General features: G+C 44.2%; 1 protein-coding gene and 1 long non-coding RNA gene across 3 annotated transcripts in view; one reads left to right on the top strand and one right to left on the bottom strand.

Annotated features, from left to right (window-relative positions):
• GPR132 (G protein-coupled receptor 132) overlaps window positions 1-3,357 on the bottom strand; it is a 28,208-nt gene extending 24,851 nt beyond the window's left edge. Inside the window, exon 1 of one of the 2 annotated variants that reach the window (XM_081193931.1) lies at window positions 2,912-3,357. The gene's annotated coding sequence lies outside the window, so the exon portion shown is untranslated. The remainder of the gene's footprint in view (window positions 1-2,911) is intronic. The other variant, XM_081193930.1, reaches the window with a different exon arrangement.
• The window catches only part of LOC308587571, a 199,878-nt gene that overhangs the window by 161,463 nt on the left and 17,374 nt on the right, over window positions 1-21,041 (top strand). The window lies entirely within an intron of this gene.

The following is a 21,041-nucleotide window of genomic DNA, read 5'->3' as shown; positions in this document are numbered from 1 at the left end:
GGATCCCTGGGTTGTTGTGCTCCAGAGAAGACACAGCCACCTGAATTTTGAATTTTATTGTTATTCATGTTTTTATATTGTATTTTATGCTGCTTTTACAATTAAGTGTTTTAAATTTGTTGTTAGCCGTCCTGAGCCCGGTTTTTGAACTGGGAAGGGTGGGGTATAAATAAAAATTTATTATTTATTATTATTTATTATTGTTATTACTCTTAATTCAGAGCTGGAATTAGACAGGGTCAGCCCACCACTAAGCTCACATCCACAAGGTACACTCTTATACCCCTTTAAACAGTCATCACCATCATTTTATTTGTATCTTTCCATCGTTAAAACCACGCTCCAGGCCATTTACCACATTAAAAGATTCACATAATTGCAAACGGAAGGAAAGTGGTCAAGAATGATACATAAAACGCTTTGAAAATACACAGCCAAACTGAACAGTTTCCATCATTGTAAGATCTAAAAATGAAGGTACAAAGAAATAACATCATGAACAGCAACAAAAAACCCCTAACAACCCCTTCCCCAACAACCCCCTTCCCAGCTTCCCCCAAATAATGCTGGGAGCTGTCATTTGTTAAGGGTGCTTTGAGTTGCAAAGGGACCCCTCACAGAGCTACAACTCCCAGCACCCTTAACAAACTATAGTTCACAGGATTCTTCTGGGGGTGGGGGGAAAATGACTCTTAAAGTGATGTAAGTGTGCTTTAAATGTATGCTGTGGATGTGACCATAGACTCTTTACCTCCCTGCACCCTCAGGAAAAAAAGGGGTGGGTGGGAAACCCAGTTGCAGATAGACCTGGCTGTCTGATGTCACTGGTCAAAAGGGGAGCAATTTACATACAAACATTACATTAAAAACCCCAACAACAAGCAGATATCCAAAGTACAGAGATGGCTATAAGATCTCGTGCCTGAAAACATGTGAGCATAGAGATTTAGTTATTTGCTACAGCAATTTCCTGCCTTTCCTCCAAGCTGCTAGAGGCAGCACACATGTATTTGTCTCTTACATTTTACCCTCTTCTACAACAACCATGTCAGGTAGGGCAGGCTGAGAGATAATGACTAGCCTCAGCTGACCTAGTAAGTTTTGTAGCTTGGCGCCTTTTGAATAAATCTGAATACTGGGAATTTGAAGCTAGACTTCCCTGGTCTGATATGCAAACCAAGGTACTTACACTGGGTTTCTGAAGCTGCTGAATCTAGCCCAACACAGTCTTTGCTGACTGGTAAGCAGATGTGGGGAATGTGGGTGATGTGGGTTAAACAGGACTTGCTGATCAGAAGGTCGGCAGTTCAAATCCCTGTGACGGGGTGAGCTCCCGTTGCTCGGTCCCTGCTCCTGCCAACCTAGCAGTTCAAAAGCACGTCAAAGTGCAAGTAGATAAATAGGTACCGCTCTGGCAGGAAGGTAAATGGCGTTTCCGTGCGCTGCTCTGGTTCGCCAGAAGCGGCTTAGTCATGCTGGCCACATGACCCGGAAGCTGTACGCCGGCTCCCTCGGCCAGTAAAGCGAGATGAGCGCCGCAAGCCCAGAGTCAGCCACGACTGGACCTAATGGTCAGGGGTCCCTTTACCTTTACCATCCCAGCAGATCTTTATCTTTAACATCCCAGCAGAGACCGACACTTAAAATGTTTAAATAGGGATCAAACTTGGGATCTTGTGCATGTAAAGAAATAGACATCGATGTCACTGTTTTTGTAAGGGATTCAATCACATGCCAACAAATTAAGGTTAAACAAGTCTAAGTTGGTTGGGAAGTCTTGCAGAAGAAACCCACTTCCCCAAAGTATCGGACTTCTTGCAATAAAGAAAGTGACACGAAAATGCACTGGAAAGTGTGGGGTCTCACTTTCTTCCACACAGCTTCATCTAACCTTCCTCAAAAGGTCGAACGATCAACAAACACATTGCCTGGAAGTTCCTGCTGAGCTACAGCTCCTCAGCCAAATGCACAAATCCAGCCATCACAATCTCACTCTCCCAATCCGGATTTTGCAGCCACTACAATTCATACTGAATAAATGTTCTAACCACACAGCTATTTGATCATGACAAACAACCCTGAGAGGTAGGCTAGGAAGAGAGATAAAAACCGGCCCAAGGTCACCCAGCAAGCTTTGGGACAGAGTGAGGATGTGAAACTGGGTCTCACAGATCTTTTTCCTGAGAATTCCAACCGCTACATTACACCAGCTCTTGGTTCCAGACAGGCAGTGGCTTTCTGTGAGAGCTGATCTTAGGTGACAGACACATTCTTTCCTGTGATAAACACCCTGACCTCTTGCATTGCACCCATGAAGCTTCAGGGTGATTATATATTTGTATTCAAAAATGTATACCCAGGGCTTGTTTCAGGTGGAACTCACCAGAACTCAGTTCTGGCACTTCTCAGGTTGGGCGCCATTGCCACGATAAGAGAACAAGAGAACAAGTTCATGGTGAGTTCACCTCTTTTCCTAGGAAATAGCACTATATATACCCTTTCTCCTCCCCTCACCCCCCCAAAAAGCTGGCATGCAAAACCAATGTGAAATGGAATTACAACGAAAACATTCCCAGTCTCAAACGACACATGTGCTCTGCCATGAAGGCATTAGAACTGTCACAAAAACCTCCCCGTCAGCGTGGTCACGAGGATGCATGTGGTAATGTTGAGCAACGGTGCTTTTCTATTACCTATGTATTATCTATGTGTGCATATAATTGCCTGTCTTCAGCCTACAGCTGCTTTCTCTACGAGGGAGTAAGTCTCACTGGACTCAGTAAGGCAGGCTTCTGAGTAAGGCTGGAAAGGGTGGCGCTGCGTTTCGCCACAGGGGCAACCCCAGTCGAGCACCGAATGGGGCACCTGTGTCAAAAAATGCCAGGGTCAGAAAACACTAGCGATGGCTTACCTTTGCGATCAGCAGCTCCCGGTTCTTCTCAAGTGCCTTGGAGCTCTCTTTTCACGAAGGAGTATAAGAAGAAGCTGAGGTCCTCCAGCTACTGCTGGCATCGACTTGTCTCTCCCCCCCCTACATGCATGAAACCGGGGCCAGGAAGTAACAGTCAGTTGTGGTGTTAGCTCATGCTCCAAAGAAAGGGAGGGGTGGGGGGAAAACAGAAGAAGAAAAAGAAAAGAACTCTACACAACTAACTCAATTGTTTCAACACTGCCCACTTAATAGGAGTGAGAAATAAATTTAAAAAACAGCGGCATTTCCCAGGATCTAACCGCATGCTGCAATTGTTAGTATAATCACTAGCAGAGAGGACAGTGCTTTTTTTTTAGTTTGGAGAAAAGGCGAGTTTGAGGCAACATGATAAACTCTATACAGTGGTACCTCAGGTTACATACGCTTCAGATTACACACGCTTCAGGTTACAGACTCCGCTAACCTAGAAATATTACCTCAGGTTAAGAACTTTGCTTCAGGATGAGAACAGAAATTGTGCTCTGGAGGCGTGGCGGCAGCAGAAGGCCCCATTAACTAAAGTGGTGCTTCAGCTTAAGAACAGTTTCAGGTTAAGAACGGACCTCCGGAACGAATTAAGTACTTAACCCAAGGTACCACTGTAAAATGATGCATTGAGAAAGGGGATGGAGAAAAGTACCGCCCCCTCTCTCCTAAAACAAGGCCTTGTGGACATTCAATCAGAGCTATCTTTCTAGAAAAAGAGGTGCTGGAACTCGCCACGAAGGCCTCCCTTGTTCTCTTAGAATGCCAATGGCACCCACCTGAGAGTTGCCATGGGTTAGGGCTCTAAAGGTCAGCACCAACACCTTGAATTGTGCTCAGAAACATAGTGCGAGCCAATGTAGGTCCTTCAAGACCAGTGTTATATGGTCTTGGCAGCCACTCCCAGTCACCAGTCTAGCTGCCGCACAACCCTGGAGATTAAGAGTCTCATACATTGTCAATTGAGCTATCCCACAGGGATATGTTTGGACCTATGTAATATTGCAGGAAATTTTTCCTCGTGGCACCATATAAAATGTCATAGGGTGGCGAACCCAAAACAAACATTTTCTGCCAATGCTACTGCTATCCTTCCTTCTACGCAACATGATGCACTGCCCATCAATTCAAGTCACCCTGTAATGGCACACATTTTTGCCTAGTCTTTCCTTGACCGATAAGATTGGCCCGTCATTTGTTTTTAGAATACTGTTTTACTGTTTTCATGCTGTGTTTTTGTATTCCACTCCGAGGTTTCTAAATATCAAGTGGGTTAGAAATGCTTTTTAAAGAAGCAAGTAAATTTTGCAGTGCATTTGTGTAGAGTGCCAAGCTACAGTAGATGCACCAAAAGGTTGCATCAGTACATCTTTTGCCCTGATAGGCATCACTTTCACACAAACTTACATCGAAGCACACTGGCCGGTTTAATGCTCATTTGCCGTGTTTCCAAAGGTCCTTTCGGAGCTCTTTGCAATAATCCCTTTTCGTTTGTAACCAGCCCTGGTTAATTTGGTGCCATTGGCAAACTTGGCCACCTACCCAAAAGTTGCAATAATAGCAAACAAATAAAATAACTTACATATTGCTGCCCTTTCACGACACCAAAAATCTGCTGCCTGAGGCAGCGGTTTCACTCCAGATGTTCACTCCAGTGGTTTCACTCCAGATGTTGTGGACTACAACTCCCATCAGCGCCAGCTTACATGGGATGGTGGAAGGTCTTAGCCAAGACATATGGAGGGCTGGCTCCCCCTGACTGAGGATGTGAAGCAGTGGCGTAGCGTGGGTTGTCAGCACCCGGGGCAAGGCAAGTAATTTGCGCCCCCTAACCCGTGGATTTGCGCCCCCTAACCCGTGGATTTGCGCCCCCTAACCCTAACCCCCAGATGTTGCGCCCGGTGCGGCCGGCCCCCCCTGCACCCCCCACGCTACGCCACTGATGTGAAGGCCTGGGGGAAAACTGGGAAGAAAGACAGGGAGCTTTCTCCCAAATTTTCCAAAACTGTTAAGTTGTGGGTGGACATATCAGACGACACAGTGATTCTTCAAACAGCTCTTGTTTATTCACAGGCCAGAACAGAACTGAACTGGAGGGTTCAGCCAGCCTGCTTATATAGAGCTCCACTAGAACGCAACAGTAACCATTTTCTGTAACTATCCAATCACTGAACGTCACTTTCAATCCCTTATTTGCATATGTGGACCTAAGTGAAAACCCTGCTGGCCCAGGGTGAGAACTTCAGTACATAACAAAAACCCTCTCCCAATTTTTCACAAAGAAATAGGGAAAAACACACATGGGGGAATGGGGAGCTGCCCCACTTTCCCACCCTAGACAATCATGTCTCTCTGCTCCTCATCTGGTAGTAGGGCTGCCCCATGGCAACTGGCTCCTCACCTCAACTCCAGATCATTTAGGGCAGGCATATCCAAAGTCCGTTTCGGGGTCCTAATCCGGCCCACTGGTTGATTTAATTAATCCGGCCCCTGTGGCAGTATATGTCCTGGGGTAAAACTCTAAAAAAAGCTGAACAACTTCAATCCTAAAAAAAAAGCTGAACAACTTTGGTCGGCCCTCATGTTCATGTCATCAAATCTGGCCCTCTTTGAAAAAAGTTTGGGCCATTTCGCATCTATATTTATATTTATGGCTATGTATAGTGAATACTTATCTACTTTTAAATTTGTTTACCTATGATCCTTTTCTTTTACTTCTTTATTTTTTCTTTGTTCTTTTTTTTCTTTTTTCTGATATCTTATCTTTCATTTCACTCCTTTATTGTGAATAGCATTTTATAGAGGTATAAATAACTGTAAATATGAAGAGGCAAAGTATTTTTTTCCTCGGTTATATGTATTTTCTTTTTCCTTTGTATTTTCTTTTGTTGTAAATATGTATGTTTTCTAATTTGTACTTAATAAAAATTAATTTTAAATTTTTTGGGGGGGAAAGGGGGGGGGAAAGAAAAAAGTTTGGGCACCCCTGATTTAGGGTCATTCTTTTGCTCTTTAGAAGAGGAGAGGAGCAGATCCACCTTGCCAGATAGGAAAGGAAAGGAAAAGGAGAAGTGGCTGCTCACCCAAAGGTCTGATGAAATTAAGTTCAAACAAGGGAGGAGAGCAGCTGTGAAAAATAAGGAGTAGAGAAGGAGGAGAAGCAAGCAACTAAATCACAAAACAACACGGTAGTTAATACAGAGAGGCCTCAAACGATACATTTGGAGATTCACTTTTTTAGGCCAGGCTGAAGGGAAGTGGGAAGCTGATGCCTCATTTCAAAGATCCTGACCAATGAGAAAATAAGGAATATTTGCATAACTGAGAGCACAGAATTTCAGCTCCTTTGCCTGCCACTCCATTGGCCTGGGCATGCAAATTCCTTTAAATGGCAATCATCATCAGAGCAAATTCTCATTATCTGCTTCAAATTTGAGAGGCAGCAACAGACCTGGATCTCTAAAGACGATGAAACAATTCCTACAAATTCTAAAAACGGTAAAAACCATTCCTACAGGTGTACATTGATTCGGGTTTCTTCTTTATTGCTGATTTCACCTTTGGAATGTTTTGAAGAGTCATGATTTTTTAATACTGTTTTTACTGATAATTGTATTGTTTTATTCTCTTTGTAAATTGCTCTGAGGTTGTCCCCACCCCCACAACCAAGTGGCGTATGAATTTTATGAAATAAATAATAAATGTATAATAAAATCTTCCCACTAAGAGATCAGGATAAATGCTCATTAAATAGCCAATGTCATCAACACTCTCTGCAAACACATCAGGCTGAATTCTCATTAACAGGCTGTCTGGAAGTGACCGCCAACTGCAGAATGGCGGTAATAATATCAGTATAACTTGATTATTCTAGGGGACCGCTGCTGGCAACTTTCAAATGTGTTCCACGTACATTACCATAGAAACCTCTACACCAACTCTGCAAGGAAGACCAGAAGCATCTTCAGTGTCATCATATATGCCAGTCTTTATCTCAGTTCTCTAAGTCCCAGTTCTCCCTGTAGCCAAAATTGGTACTCTTGGTGTACGTCAGGTTTGTGGAAGCAAAGTTCGTTCTTGGCATGTTTACGGGAAAGAAAAAAAAATAGTTCAACGAGGACTGTGCACGCTTGGTGGACATGGCATGCTCACTGATGTGTAAGTGTGTGAAATCGGAAACCAGGAATGGAATGGAGTATCCTGCATAGGAGCACTCCACGCTGCAACATTTTGTTGCAGATTCTATTTCTTATTTCCATTTTGCAGCGAGGTGGAGAGGGGGGAGGGTTCAGGTCTGGAGGAAGTGGTGAGTGGCTTGGCCAAGTCCACCTAATGAGTTCATAATGAAGAGGGCCGATTCAAACTGGGCATTCTCTTGCTCAAACCCTTAGCTGAAAGGATGTTACAAGCCGGCGGTGCATGAGACGTTAAAGGACATTTCACGACCGGGTGAGTCATCTGGATTTCTCACCAGAAAATAAGCTTCTCAAAGTTGCAAGAGTCTCAGGATTTCCCCATCATGGTAATCTTGTAAGGGTTTCAGATGTCTCCTATCTTAGATGAATATGCCGAGTCAAAAGGAAGTCTCATTTGGGGCTAAACTAGAGGTGACTTTTGCCACGTAGCTCGGGGTTACACAGATTTTGTGTGTGTGTAACAGCTACAGCGGTGCATGTGTGTGTGGAGGAAGACTGATCTGGACCACGGTGTGGAAGCGGCGTCTTTAACCACTTGCTGATGCATTGCTCAGTGACACCTACTTCCAAGTAAGTGTATTGTTGTTGTTGTTTAGTTGTTTAGTCGTGTCCGACTCTTTGTGACCCCATGGGCCAGGCACTCCTGTCATCCACTGCCTCCTGCAGTTTGGTCAAACTCATGCTGGTAGCTTCGAGAACACTGTCCAACCATCTCGTCCTCTGTCGTCCCCTTCTCCTTGTGCTCTCCATCTTTCCCAACATCAGGGTCTTTTCCAGGGAGCCTTCTCTTCTCATGAGGTGGCCAAAGTATTGGAGCCTCAGCTTCAGGATCTGTCCTTCCAGTGAGCACTCGGCTGATTTCCTTCAGAATGGATAGTTTGATCTTGCAGTCCATGGGACTCTCAAGAGTCTCCTCCAGTACGATAATTCAAAAGCAAAGTAAGTGTAAATACGAGGGCAACTGTAGATATTGACAAGCTGGAACGTGTGCAGAAGAGGGAAAGCAAGACGATCAAGAGTCTGGAAAACCAAGCCTGATGAGGAAACGGTTGAAGGAACTGGGTATGTTTAGCCTGGAGAAGAGGAGACTGAGAGGAGATATGAAATCCATCTTTCAAATATCTCAAGGGCTGTCACATGGGAGGTGGAGCAAGCTTGTTTTCTCCTGTTCTGGAGGGTAGGACTCAAACCAATGACTTCAAATGACAAGAAAGGAGATTCTGACTAAACATAGGGGAAACCTTTCTGACAGTGAGAGTAGTTTGACAGTGGAACAGTCTCCCTCAGGAGCTTGTGGGCTCTCTTTCATTGGAGGTTTTTAAGCAGAGGTGGGATGGCTATCTGTCATGGATGCTTTAGCTGAGATTCCTTGCATTGTAGGGGGTTGGACTAGATGACCCCTTCCCAACTCTATGATTCTAGATTATCTGCCTTTTTGCGTTATTTTTAAAACATGTTCATGCTTACAAGGCGTGAAATGCAGCAAGGGGCAGATGGGAAACGTAGCCTCGCAGTGAGAAGTAGCTGATTTATACTGATAATTTGATATTTTAAGTGCTATATTGTTCTTATTTTAATGGAATTTAGAAACTTACGGTCTGAGATGTACTTGATTTAAACGTAATTTAATTGATTAATTTTATCTTGTTATACCTGTGTTGCTGTATGATGTATTGAATATGGGCCTATGGCCGTAATAATCTATCTATCTATCTATCTATCTATCTATCTATCTATCTATCTATCTATCATCTATCTATCTATCATCTATCATCTATCATCTGCCCCTTGCCAGCAATGGGGGAAAGCTATTGTGCTCAGGTTCTGTTTGTGATTTCCCCAAAGGCTTTTGGTCGGATACAACAACAACAACAACAACAACAACAACAACAACAACAACATAAATAAATGATGATGATGATAAAAATAAATAAATAAATAAATAAATAAATAAATAAATAAATAAATAATTTATGCCCCACCCATCTGGCTGGGTTTCCCCAGCCACTCTGGGCAGCTCCCAACAGAATATTAAAAACACAATAAAACATTAACTTGTAGCCCATTATCTTCCTGAAACCTGTGTGTTTTACATTAAAACCTGCAGGTTTTAATGTTTTAATTAAACATTAAAAACTTCCCTAAATGGGGCTGCCTTCAGATGTTTTTAATGTCTGATGCTTTATTGATTCTTATTATTAATATTTTGTTGGGAGCCACCCAGAATGGATGGGGAAACCCAGCCAGATGGGCAGGGTATAAATAATAAATTATTATCATTATCATTATCATTATTATTATAAAGGCTTAAGAAACGCTACCTCATCCCCAGCCCACCTTCAGGTTTCAGCCTCAGAAAAAAAAAGCACCCCTGCTCAACCATAACGAAACTGGCCGCAGTTCCACCTTCAGTACTGAGCAACAACTGTCAGCTTTTGGAGGAGGAAGTTTTCTTGCTAGAGATCATGAAGCCCAGGCAAGGCTGAGCCATAAAACCTACCCCTGTTAAAAGAAATGAGGACTGTAAGTTTTGCTGACGCAGATGAAAAGGGACACATCAAATCAGTATTATCAAATGCTACCTGTAGTTATAATCAGCTATATTTTTGGACTTGTGCTTCCTTGAAGGAGTCATTGCAGGAGCTCCAGAGGACAGCCAGGAATTCTCTCCCAGGATGCCCCACTCCTGAAAGACCTGCAGAGGCTGCCAATATTTTGAGAGACGGTATGTCTCATACCAAGAGACACGGGTGGCGCTGTGGGTTAAACCACAGAGCATAGGACTTGCTAATCAGAAGGTCAGTAGTTCAAATCCCCGTGACGGGGTGAGCTCCCGTTGCTCGGTCCCTGCTCCTGCCAACCTAGCAGTTCGAAAGCACACCAGTGCAAGTAGATAAATAGGTACCGCTCCGGCGGGAAGGTAAACGGCATTTTCGTGCGCTGCTCTGGTTCGCCAGAAGCGGCTTGAGCAAGATGAGCACCGCAACCCCAGAGTCAGTCACAACTGGACCTAATGGTCAGGGGTCCCTTTACCTTTTATGTCTCATACCACATATGAAAAAAACCAATCTTTTTATATGCAACAACAGCTGCCAGGGTAGTAATTGCCACTAAATGGAAATCTCAGGACACACCAAAAAAGGAAGAGTGGATTTGTAAATTAAGTCAGTGTATAGAATTGGCAAAATTATCTTCAATTATAAAATATCAATCAAATCAAAAGTTAAGATTTGTTAAGAGTGGAAGTATTTCGAAGATTTTATGTCAAAATATTGTCCTAAAAATGACATGCTAATAGGCTTAGAATAAAAAATATAAGCAATAACAAAACCAATAAAGAAAGAAAAGTCAGAATTTAACAAAAATAATTTATTATAGAATGCAAGGAAAAAAGGTAGAAAGAAATATAAAGAAGTCGAATTGCTGTGGAGGGAAGTAGAGGGTGGATGGTGGCTTTTATAATTAAGTTTATAATTAAGTAGCTGTTGTAATTTAGATATTATATTTTATGTGAGGGAATCATTGGGAATGTTGGTTATTATGTACATATGTTAAGTTTCAGTAGAGATCTTTGGGGGATGGGGGAAAGTATTTTGAGAGAGGGATTCAAGCTGACACCCGAACTTCAGGTTAAATTAAAGGTCTTTCTCACCTGAGCACAACCAATCTACTTCGTCTTTTTAAAAATAAAAAGGCAGCCTTTTTGCAGTTTGGGAAATGCACTGAAAAGTCTGTGATGAGCAAATAATTACTGGGAAGATGTGTAAACCCTCCGCAACCAGATCGGGGGTGGGGTAGAGTGCAGAATAAATGCTCATTGTTGTACAGTGGTACCTCGGGCTACATACACTACAGGTTACATACACTTCAGGTTACAGACTCCACTAACCCAGAAATAGTATCTCAGGTTAAGAACTTTACTTCAGGATGAGAACAGAAATCGCGCGGCGGCGGCACGGCGGCAGCAGGAGGCCCCATTAGCTAAAGTGGTGCTTCAGGTTAAGAACAGTTTCAGGTTAAGAACGGACCTCCGGAACGAATTAAGTACTTAACCTGAGGTACCACTGTATAACCATCTTGCAAACAAAACTGAGTGAATGCTCAATACCAGAAATACCAGATAGAACAGGGGCCAGATAGAAGTTTTTTGGACCAAAGGTCACATTTTGAATTTTGGGAGCGTTCTGGGGGCTCCAGTCACAAAATGGCTGCCACAGGGCATAACACAAATTTAGAACAACAGTGCTGAAGCTTTCCCCCGTAGCCGTATTTCCATATGAGAAAAGGCTTGACCTGTTGAATTTCTACCTCAAAAATAAGACGGAAGCAGGAAGAGGGCATTAAAGAGAAGGCAGAAACAGAAGCTCTTTAGCACCCCAAGGTTTCCTGGGAATTCTTCATTGGTCACAACTCTGACTTTCCTCATTGGATAAAAACACAGATAGGCAGAAGCAGCTAGTCTTGCTCATTTTACAGAAATTGCTTAGAAGGGTACCTGTACATTTCACTTTATGACTTCGTAAGAAGTCTAGAGACTTACTTTTCTTTTAAATGCAAGTTCAGAACCAGGAGGCCTGCACTATGGGGCAATAAAGGCGTTAGTAGACTGTGGTGCCCACAGATGTTGGCGACCCCCTGGGACAGAACATAACTACCAGATAAGCTTTGGGGGCTTCTAGACTGTTGCTGTTTTCAGGTGGGATTCAGTCCTGTGCCAGCAAATTCAGGTTGTGCAGTTAGAGTTGGCTGAGAGACCTTGCACAACCCACCTGCAACCCCCAAAGACTGGACTTTTTGCAAGAAGGAAAGTGGTGAGGAAATGTACCACAGTGCACCACAGTGTGTGGGAATGTCCTCTGATATCCCAGCAAAAAAGACACACAGACACAGGCTGAATGCTCAATAAACAGGTCATCTGAGAACACAAGTGCCAACTTAGCAGCACTACTCGGCGGGTGCCATGCAGCGTGCATGGCCCTGGTGCCGGAATTTGTGGGGAATTTTTTGGGTGCTCGTGCACCCAGGGCCCCATAGAGTTGGCACCTATTTCTGGAAGCACAAACAGAATGCCCAGGGCCAGCCTGATTGAAGAAGTGCTCATTTTGCTCCCCAGCACAAAGACGCCTCTCACTTTCTGCACTAAAACTGTGCCCACCCTGCTCCTTAAAAGCCAAGGGGGGGGGGTCATGTCGATTGCTGGACCAATGTCTTTGCTCCCTTACCCTGCTGACTGTGCCTCTTAACTCTTTCCTTGCCTTCTGATTTGAGCGTTAAGGGTTTTGGCAGAAACCATATCTGAGCCAGAATTAGAGCACACCTTCACTGAAGGTACTAAGCAGAGGCTACGCAGTCATTTATCTGGGATACTGTGGCTCACCGACCCACAACAGGTGGGTCAGGGCCTGATACCAAGTAGTAAGTAGCTTGATCTAAGGTGTGCCACAGCAGCAGTGACACTAGGTAAAGGTAAAGGGACCCCTGACCATTAGGTCCAGTTGTGACCAACTTTGGGGTTGCGGCGCTCATCTCGCTTTACTGGCCGAGGGAGCCAGCGTACAGCTTCCGGGTCATGTGGCCAGCATGACTAAGCCACTTCTGGCGAACCGTTTCACAGAAACGTGGTGGAGTGGTACCTATTTATCTACTTGCACTTTGACGTGCTTTCAAACTGCTAGGTTGGCAGGAGCAGGGACCGAGCAACGGGAGCTCACCCCGTTGCGGGGATTCGAACCGCCGACTTTCTGATTGGCAAGTCCTAGGCTCTGTGGTTTAACCCACAGTGCCACCCACGTCCCTTGTAGCAGGGACACTACCACCACACAAATAGAGGGTAAACATTTAGCAATGGGTCTCCAAGTTCATGTTTGAGTTAAAGGTTGTCCCTGGATTTGCAAAGGTTCAAGAGACTACTGCTGTATTCGTTCATCCTGCCCTGAAAATCCTGCATGGAACTGCTGCCGGCAGGCTAAATGACGTCTAATTCTTCTTCCCAATTTCAATCAATTTTTGGAAGGTGTTCCTAAAAGCTTGCAAAAACCTCTTGGAGCTGGGGTGAATTGGGGCCAAGGAAATTGGTGTGTGCATCATGGAAAATGAAGTATGTCCCCTTTTTCAAAGCGCTTTGAACTCTCTTATAAATGATAGACTGCCTCCAGGCATTGTTATAGATTCTGGAGACTTTCTAATGGACCCCCCCCCCAAATAAAAAATAAAAATAAAATGCCAGGAAGTGGTCTGCTGAAAGCTGATAAAGTAGTTGGTGGCAATTGCTTACAAATGGTCTGGTCTGTTCCTTTTGCAGGCACAGCATGGCTGTCTAGAACAGGAAAAGGAAACAGACGAGGCGGAGGAGAGGGTGAGAGCCGCAACACAGATTGCAAGGCTCAGCAATGGAGGCAGTTAGGCATTTTTGTTTTGGGAAACCGAGTCCGTTTGGAAGAGGGATCGCTGCTCTGCTTTTGTGCCTGATCAAACAGGTTGCGCTGGCTTTTCTATGATCTCACAAGCCTTACACACCTGTTTGTCCAGAGCTGAAAGGGAGCCAAATGAAAGATGTACGCAGAAGGGAAGCCTCTGCCCAATCACATGGAGCAATCGGAAGAATAATTCTGCATCTCTAGCCAGCGCTGTAAGGAGATAATGCCAAATTGTGTCTGGCTGCCGAATCTGGAGGGGGTGGCTGCTCAGGGCAGGTGTGGAGTTGCACCCCCGATATTACACTGAGCTTCAAGAGGCATTTGAAACATCTCCACAGCACTATGGGAGATCAAGGATCAAGCTAAGAAAAGTGGCCTGGGGAGGGGGAGGGGGAAAGAACCACTTGTAACACACTGTGAGTTGGAGGTGGTTTTTCTTAACTTGATTTTTCAAGAAGGAAAGAAAAAGAATTTCACAAGACTAAAAAGGAAATAAAAATATAATAATAATAATAATAATAATAATAATAATAATAATAATAATAATAAATTATTTATATGCCACCCATCTGACTGGGTTACCCCAGTCCTATTAAAGCAATAGGAACAGGGATAGGATAACCTTTAAGAAGGAAGCTTTTAATTAAAGGCACAGTTGCCCCTGAAGCCTCGATATTGGAGTGAGCCTTTGAGAGGAGAAGAAAGAAGCTTGAGGAACTTCTACCATCCAGCTCCGAAAGTGGCCCTTTCCTCCTCGCATCTATCTGAAGGGGAGAAAACAGCTTTTTGTAAACAAACCAGTTGTCTTCCTGTAACTTGTTTTTGAAAACCGATGCTTCTTGTTATAACCGTATATAAACCCACTTTGTGAGGTCTTCCTGAAAAGCAGTGTATAAATACCACAAATAAATAAATAAATAAATAAATAGTCTCACTGGACAGTTGGATGTTACAATTGTATTTTATGTTTTAAAAATCACTGCAAATCAGGTTGGGTTTTTTTGTTTTTGTTTTTAAGAAAAAGGCGAGAGGACAAAACCGATTGGGAGTGACATTGTTCAAATTCTCCAAAGAAAGTGGCCGATGAAAGGATGTCATTTCCATACTATTGTGGAAGCAACTATGGCCAATCTGTTTTTTGTTTTTGTTTTTGGTAAGCCTCTGTTTGCTTCAAAAATTGGGGCACGGAAGACAAATGAAAAATTGGCTCTGAACCCATCAGACTTCTCGTGTAGCTGAGCCAAACCCCTTATCACTTTGTGGGATGTGGGTGAGCTCCTCCTAGATTAAGTGGAAACCAATGCCAATAATGCAGTTTGCATCTTCCGTTTCATAAGGGTGGAGCTGTGATTTGTGTGATGTTCACAATACGGGTTCGAAGGAAGTGTTTTTCTCAGAAATATTGTTTCCGCATCAAAAACAAGTCTCTTGGTTTCCCTATCGCCCTGAAACATCTTTTTAGATGGCATCTTTCAATAGTGGGCCATAACTTGGCTTTGTCAAAGGAGCTTCTGAAGCAGGTCACCCCAACTTTCTTCATAGCTGACTGCTACAGTAATGACAGGCCACAGTTGCCCTATACATTTGAAGCGCTTTTATGCCACTTGAACAGTTATGAGTTCCCCCAAAGGATCCTGGGAACTGTAGTTTGTTAAGGTCGCTGAGAGTTGATAGGAGACCCTTCTTCCCCTCAGAGCTACAGTTTCTGTAGCAGTGTAACAATCAGTCCCTCTTCACAGGAAACTCCGGGAATTGTAGTTCTGTGAGGGGAATAGGTGTCTCCTAAGAGCTCCTAGCGGGATGCTAGTGTGGGTTAAACCACAGAGCCTAGGGCTTGCTGATCAGAAGGTCGGCGGTTCGAATCCCCGCGACGGGGTGAGCTCCTGTTGCTCAGTCCCTGCTCCTGCCAACCTAGCAGTTCAAAAGCACGTCAAAGTGCAAGTAGATAAATAGGTACCGCTCCGGCAGGAAGGTAAACGACGTTTCCGTGCGCTGCTCTGGTTCGCCAGAAGCGGCTTAGTCATGCTGGCCTCATGACCTGGAAGCTGTATGCCGCCTCCCTCAGCCAATAAAGCGAGATGAGCACCACAACCCCAGAGTCGGTCACGACTGGACCTAATGGTCAGGGGTCCCTTTACCTTTTAAGAGCTCCTAGCACACTTAGCAAACTACTGTTCCTAGCCCTTTCTCCTTCCATGTCTTCCTCTCCATGTGTCCAGTTTTGGTGTCCCATTCAGAAGGAAACCTTGGCAGATGTGGACAACTAGGAAATAAAAGACCAGGGCAGCTTCCTTGAGCTTTTTGTTGTTTAGTTGTTTAGTCATGTCCTACTCCTCGTGACCCCATGGACCAGAGCACGCCAGGCACTCCTGTCTTCCACTGCCTCCCACAGTTTGGTCAAATTCATATTAGTAGCTTCGAGAACACTGTCCAACCATCTCGTCCTCCATCGTCCCCTTCTCCTTGTGCCCTCCATCTTTCCCAACATCAGGGTTTTTTCCAGGGAGTCTTCTCTTCTCATGAGGTGGCCAAAGTCTTGGAGCCTCAGCTTAAGGATCTGTCCTTCCAGTGAGCGCTCAGGGCTGATTTCCTTCAGAATGGATAGGTTGGATCTTCTTGCAGTCCATGGGACTCTCAAGAGTCTCCTCCAGCACCATAATTCCAAAGCATCAATTCTTTGGCGATCAGCCTTCTTTATGGTCTAGCTCTCACTTCCATACATCACTACTGGGAAAACCATAGCTTTAACTATACGGACCATTGTCCGCAAGGTGATGTCTCTGCTTTTTAAGATGCCGTCTAGGTTTGTCATTGCTTTTCTCCCAAGAAGCAGGCGTCTTTTAATTTTGTGACTGCTTTCACCATCTGCAGTGATCCTGGAGCCCAAGAAAGTAAAATCTCTCACTGCCTCCATTTCTTGAGCTTAGGCATTTAATTTTGCTTGAGGTTGTGTATGTGTATGTATGTATGTGTGTATGTGTGTGTAAGCTGGAGAACTTTCCTGGGAACGTGAAAGGCCTTTGCAGGTGCCATGGCACTTGTGGACATCATGTTGATCGACCTGGGGGGAATAAGGCAATGTCTTGCATTCTACACACTAAGCCCCAAGCTTAATCCTCAAGCATTGCCAGCTGGAAGGATCTCAGATGGAAGGGCCTGGGAAGGCCGTGTTATACATAGGAAGAACCTCTCATCTTTGGGTCTTTTCATGGGAGCAGAAGGGAGATTCAAGCCCCCATTGGCCCTCCTTTATATTCACTCAGTGTTGAAGCAATGATTCTTCAACATCAACTTCGTTGGACTGGTCATGTTGTGCGGATGCCTGATGATCATCTTCCAAAGCAACTACTCTATTACAAACTTAAAAATGGAAAGCATCATGCTGGTGGTCAACAAAAGAGGTTTAAAGACTGTCTCAAGGCAAATTTAACAAAATGTAGTACAGTAGTGCCCCGCAAGACGAATGCCTTGCAAGACGAAAAACTCGCTAGACGAAAGGGTTTTCCGTTTTTGCGTTGCTTCGCTAGACGAATTTCCCTATGGGCTTGCTTCGCAAGACGAAAACGTCTTGCGCTTTTTTTTTTAAAGCCGCTTGAAGAGGCGCAGTTGCGACGGACCGTGCTTCGCAAGACGAAAAACATCGCAAGACGAAAAGACTCGCGGAACGAATTCTTTTCGTCTTGCGAGGCACCACTGTATAAACACCAACAATTGGGAAACACTGGCCTGCGAGTGCTCCAGTTGGAGAACAGCCTTTACCAAAGGTGTCATGGGCTTTGAAGACACTCAAACTCAGGATGCAAGGGAGAAATGTGCTAAGAGGAAGGCACACTTGGCAAATCCACACCGTGATCAGCTCCTGCCCAGAAACCAATGTCCCCACTGTGGAAGGACGTATGGATCAAGAATTGGCCTCCACAGTCACTCATTGTTAAAACCGTGTTTATGGAAGACAGTCTTACTCGGCTACAAGTGATCACCAAAGAAGAAGAAGAAGATATTCACTCAGTGCTTTCATGACATCACAAGCAGTCCTCATCCAATGGCAACAGTTGGGCAGGCATCATGGAATTGCAGAGTTGGAAGGGACCACGAAGGTCATCTAGGCCAATGGGGCTTGAACCCAAAAAAGTTTATTGCCCAATCTTCATCTGCCCTGCTAAAAACCACCAAATGAGGACTGACTGAATTTTAGAGGGGATGGGTGACTGAAAAAAGGGAGTAAAACCAGGTAGGGGGAGGAATAGCAGACCCTCCAAGTGTCCCTATTTTCAAGGGACGTCCCTGATTTAGAAAAGCCATCTCGGTTTCTGATTTGATCCTGGATTGTCCCACTTTTCCTTAGGAGAAATGTTGGAGGGTAGGGAGTTATCTGACCCCTGAGCCACCTGAAGGCAATCCTGTATAGGGAAGTTTGTTTAAAAAAAGTATAATGCTTTTTTTATATATGTTGGAAGCTGCCCAGAGTGGCTGGGGCAACCTAGTAAAATGTGTGGGCTTATAGTAAAATTATCATTATGGAATGGGATGTCCCTATTTTCACTGGAGAAATGTTGGAGGGTATGGAATAGAATGCCTAGAATTTTGCAGAAGGAGAATGTTCCATGCTGCAACACTCTGCTGCAGTTTCAACTTCTGATGCAGGGGTTTCCTGAAACTTTTAACCGCTACACTAGGGGGCAAGGGGAACCTGTGCCCCCCCTTGGAATTGCTGGACACTGACAGCTGTCACCCCTGACCATTAACCATGCCAGCTAAGACTGATGGGAATTGTAGTCTAGCAACAGCTGGCAAGGCACAGGTTTCCTCCACCAGCTGCCCTGCAATTAACCAACTTTTTGGGGAGTAAGCAACATGAATCCAACAGTGACACAGAAGGGCAGCCCCATCATGCAGCCCCATGGAGCGTGAGTCAGGCTTTTAATGTTTCCCTTTCATAAATGAATTAGGAGTCACCTGCAGCTGGAATGTAGAGCAACTCCGTTCGGTTGGGTTCATCTGCTCCTCGTACGCGACACCCTTGGCTGGTTTTGCTGAAAACCTTATTTTCATAATGAATGTTAGCACGGATGACCTCGACTCGTTCTTGTTCTTACTTGACAGGAATTATCTCATGCAGACAAACCACAGGTGATGCTCAGAAGGATGTGGTAACTGGCTGATTAAAAGTAGAAAAGAGGTGCGGGTGGAGGGTGCCGGGGGTGGGGCGGGAGATCCCTTTTGAACCTTATGCAATTGGAGAAATACTATTTTCCAGGTCACTTGCTTGTGCCCCTGTTGAACTTGCTCAGCGGCATGAAAGCTTATCAAAGCATCTCTAGAAGGGGCAGATCCTGACACGCTGAAGCCAGAGCTGCAGACCCAAAAAATCTCGACTGTTTTTTGTTGCCTTATTTCTGTAGTTTCTATTGTATCAAGGGATCAATGCAATTCCTGAAAAGGCCCCAGATTCAGTCTGCATCATCTCCAGGTAGGGCTTGAGAGACCCTGCCTGAAGCCCCAAAGAGCAGCAATAATAAGGTTTACTCCCTCTGTCTTAATAGCAGAACTTGTGGACACCCAATGAAGCTGAGTGTTGGAAGATAGAGGACTGATAAAAAAAAGTACAGTGGTACCTCAGGTTACATACGCTTCAGGTTACATATGCTTCAGGCTACAGACTCCACTAATCCAGAAATAGTACCTTGGGTTAAGAACTTTGCTTCAGGATGAGAACAGAAATTGTGCTCTGGCGGCGCGGCGGCAGCAGGAGGCCCCATTAGCTAAAGTGGTGCTTCAGGTGAAGAACAGTTTCAGGTTAAGAACGGACCTCCGGAACGAATTAAGTACTTAACCCGAGGTACCACTGTATCTCGAAACATAACGAAACATTAAACATTTTTTTAAAAAAAACTTCACTGTACAGAGCTGCCTTGAGATGTCTTCTAAAGGTTGTATAGTGTCAGGCGTCAGAGGAGCCAACCCCCACGGCAGGTCACCAGGAACGGATAAGACAAGGAAAAGTTCTTACCGACTGCTTTTTATTCCATATTCACAGAGAGAGCCTTGGAAATAATGGCGCTACTTTGAGTGAATCTCCACCCCCTCCCTCTCTCTCATTACGCACCATTGCTACGGGTGCTGAGATGTGCCCTCTGCCTCTCAGCTCTCTGCTCTCCGGAGCACGATTTCTGTTCTCATCCTGAAGCAAATTTCTTAACCTGAGGTAATATTTCTGGGTTAGCCGAGTCTGTAACCTGAAGCGTATGTAACCTGAAGCGTATGTAATCTGAGGTACCACTGTATGTTGGAAGCCACCCAGAGGAGTTGGGGCAACCCAGTCGGGTGGGCGGGGTATAAATAATAAAATGGAGATGATGGAATAGGACGTCCCTATTTTCATCAGAGGAATGTTGGAAGGTTTGCCAATGACCTCCTGTAGCCTTAGCTCCTCGCTCCTTCAATGTACATATCATTTGGGACGTTGTGATGCCATGATAATGGAAGTGGAAATCTGACAGCAAGCCAATGTGGAGCAGGGGATGATGTGTGGTGCTTAAGTGAGAAAGCCACAAAACACATAGGGTTATCTCAAAGGGTTTTTGTGACTAAGGCTGAAATGGGGGAAGCTCTGATGTGTTCTGCTCTGAGTACTTTGTAGAAAGCAGCTTTGATCTTCTCTTGAGAAAAATGTTGTGGAGCAACGTGGCACCATGTCGACTTTGGGTAAAATGCGAAAGGACGGGAGGAACTTCATTATCGTAAGCCGAATTCTGCTCTTCAGTTCTTTATCACTTCAATTCTTTAGAGCTTTAGGCATTTGCAAGTTGAAGTATGCCGTTTTAGGGCACTTTCCCACTCAAATTAAAAAGTGTGTTTTAGGGGAAAAACACAACACAAACCCAAACAAGCCCTGCTGAGAAATGTTTGTGCCTGAGGCCAAGTTTTCTATGCTGCAACGAAGAGCCCAGCTCATTAATTCTTGATCAATTTTACATTGTAACACACAAGCTCTCTACCTCCAGAAGGGTTCAGAATTTATGACTAAACGTTGTTGGCTTTTGGAAAAGGGATCTTATTTGTTAGCATAATGAAATGTGATTTATAGATGTCAAAGAAATAAACAACTATCTGACTTTTAGAAGACATCTGAAGGCAGCCTTGTTTAGGGAAGCTTTTAATATTTGATGAATAATTGTATTTTAATATTTTGCTGGAAGCCTCCCAGAGTGGCTGGGGAAACCCAGCCAGATGGATGGGGTATAAATAACAAATTATTAGAATATTATCATAATTATTATAGTCAGAATTGGTAAGCGAGTCATCTGTAGGCTTAGGGGACCATAAGCTCATGAAACTATAAGGATGGAGGCAGATAAAGGTCAACTGGTACCGATTTGGGGCAAAATTGTGCTGATTTTTTTAAAATAAATATTTTTTATTAGATTTTCCATAAAAAAAACATTTTTACAAAATTATACATCCATTTTTAAC

This window comes from Podarcis bocagei (genome assembly GCF_964188305.1).
Source record: "Podarcis bocagei genome assembly, chromosome: 1".
NCBI lineage: Eukaryota > Metazoa > Chordata > Lepidosauria > Squamata > Lacertidae > Podarcis > Podarcis bocagei.
Note: the sequence above shows the minus strand (reverse complement) of the source record. Positions and strands in the feature narration are given on the sequence as shown.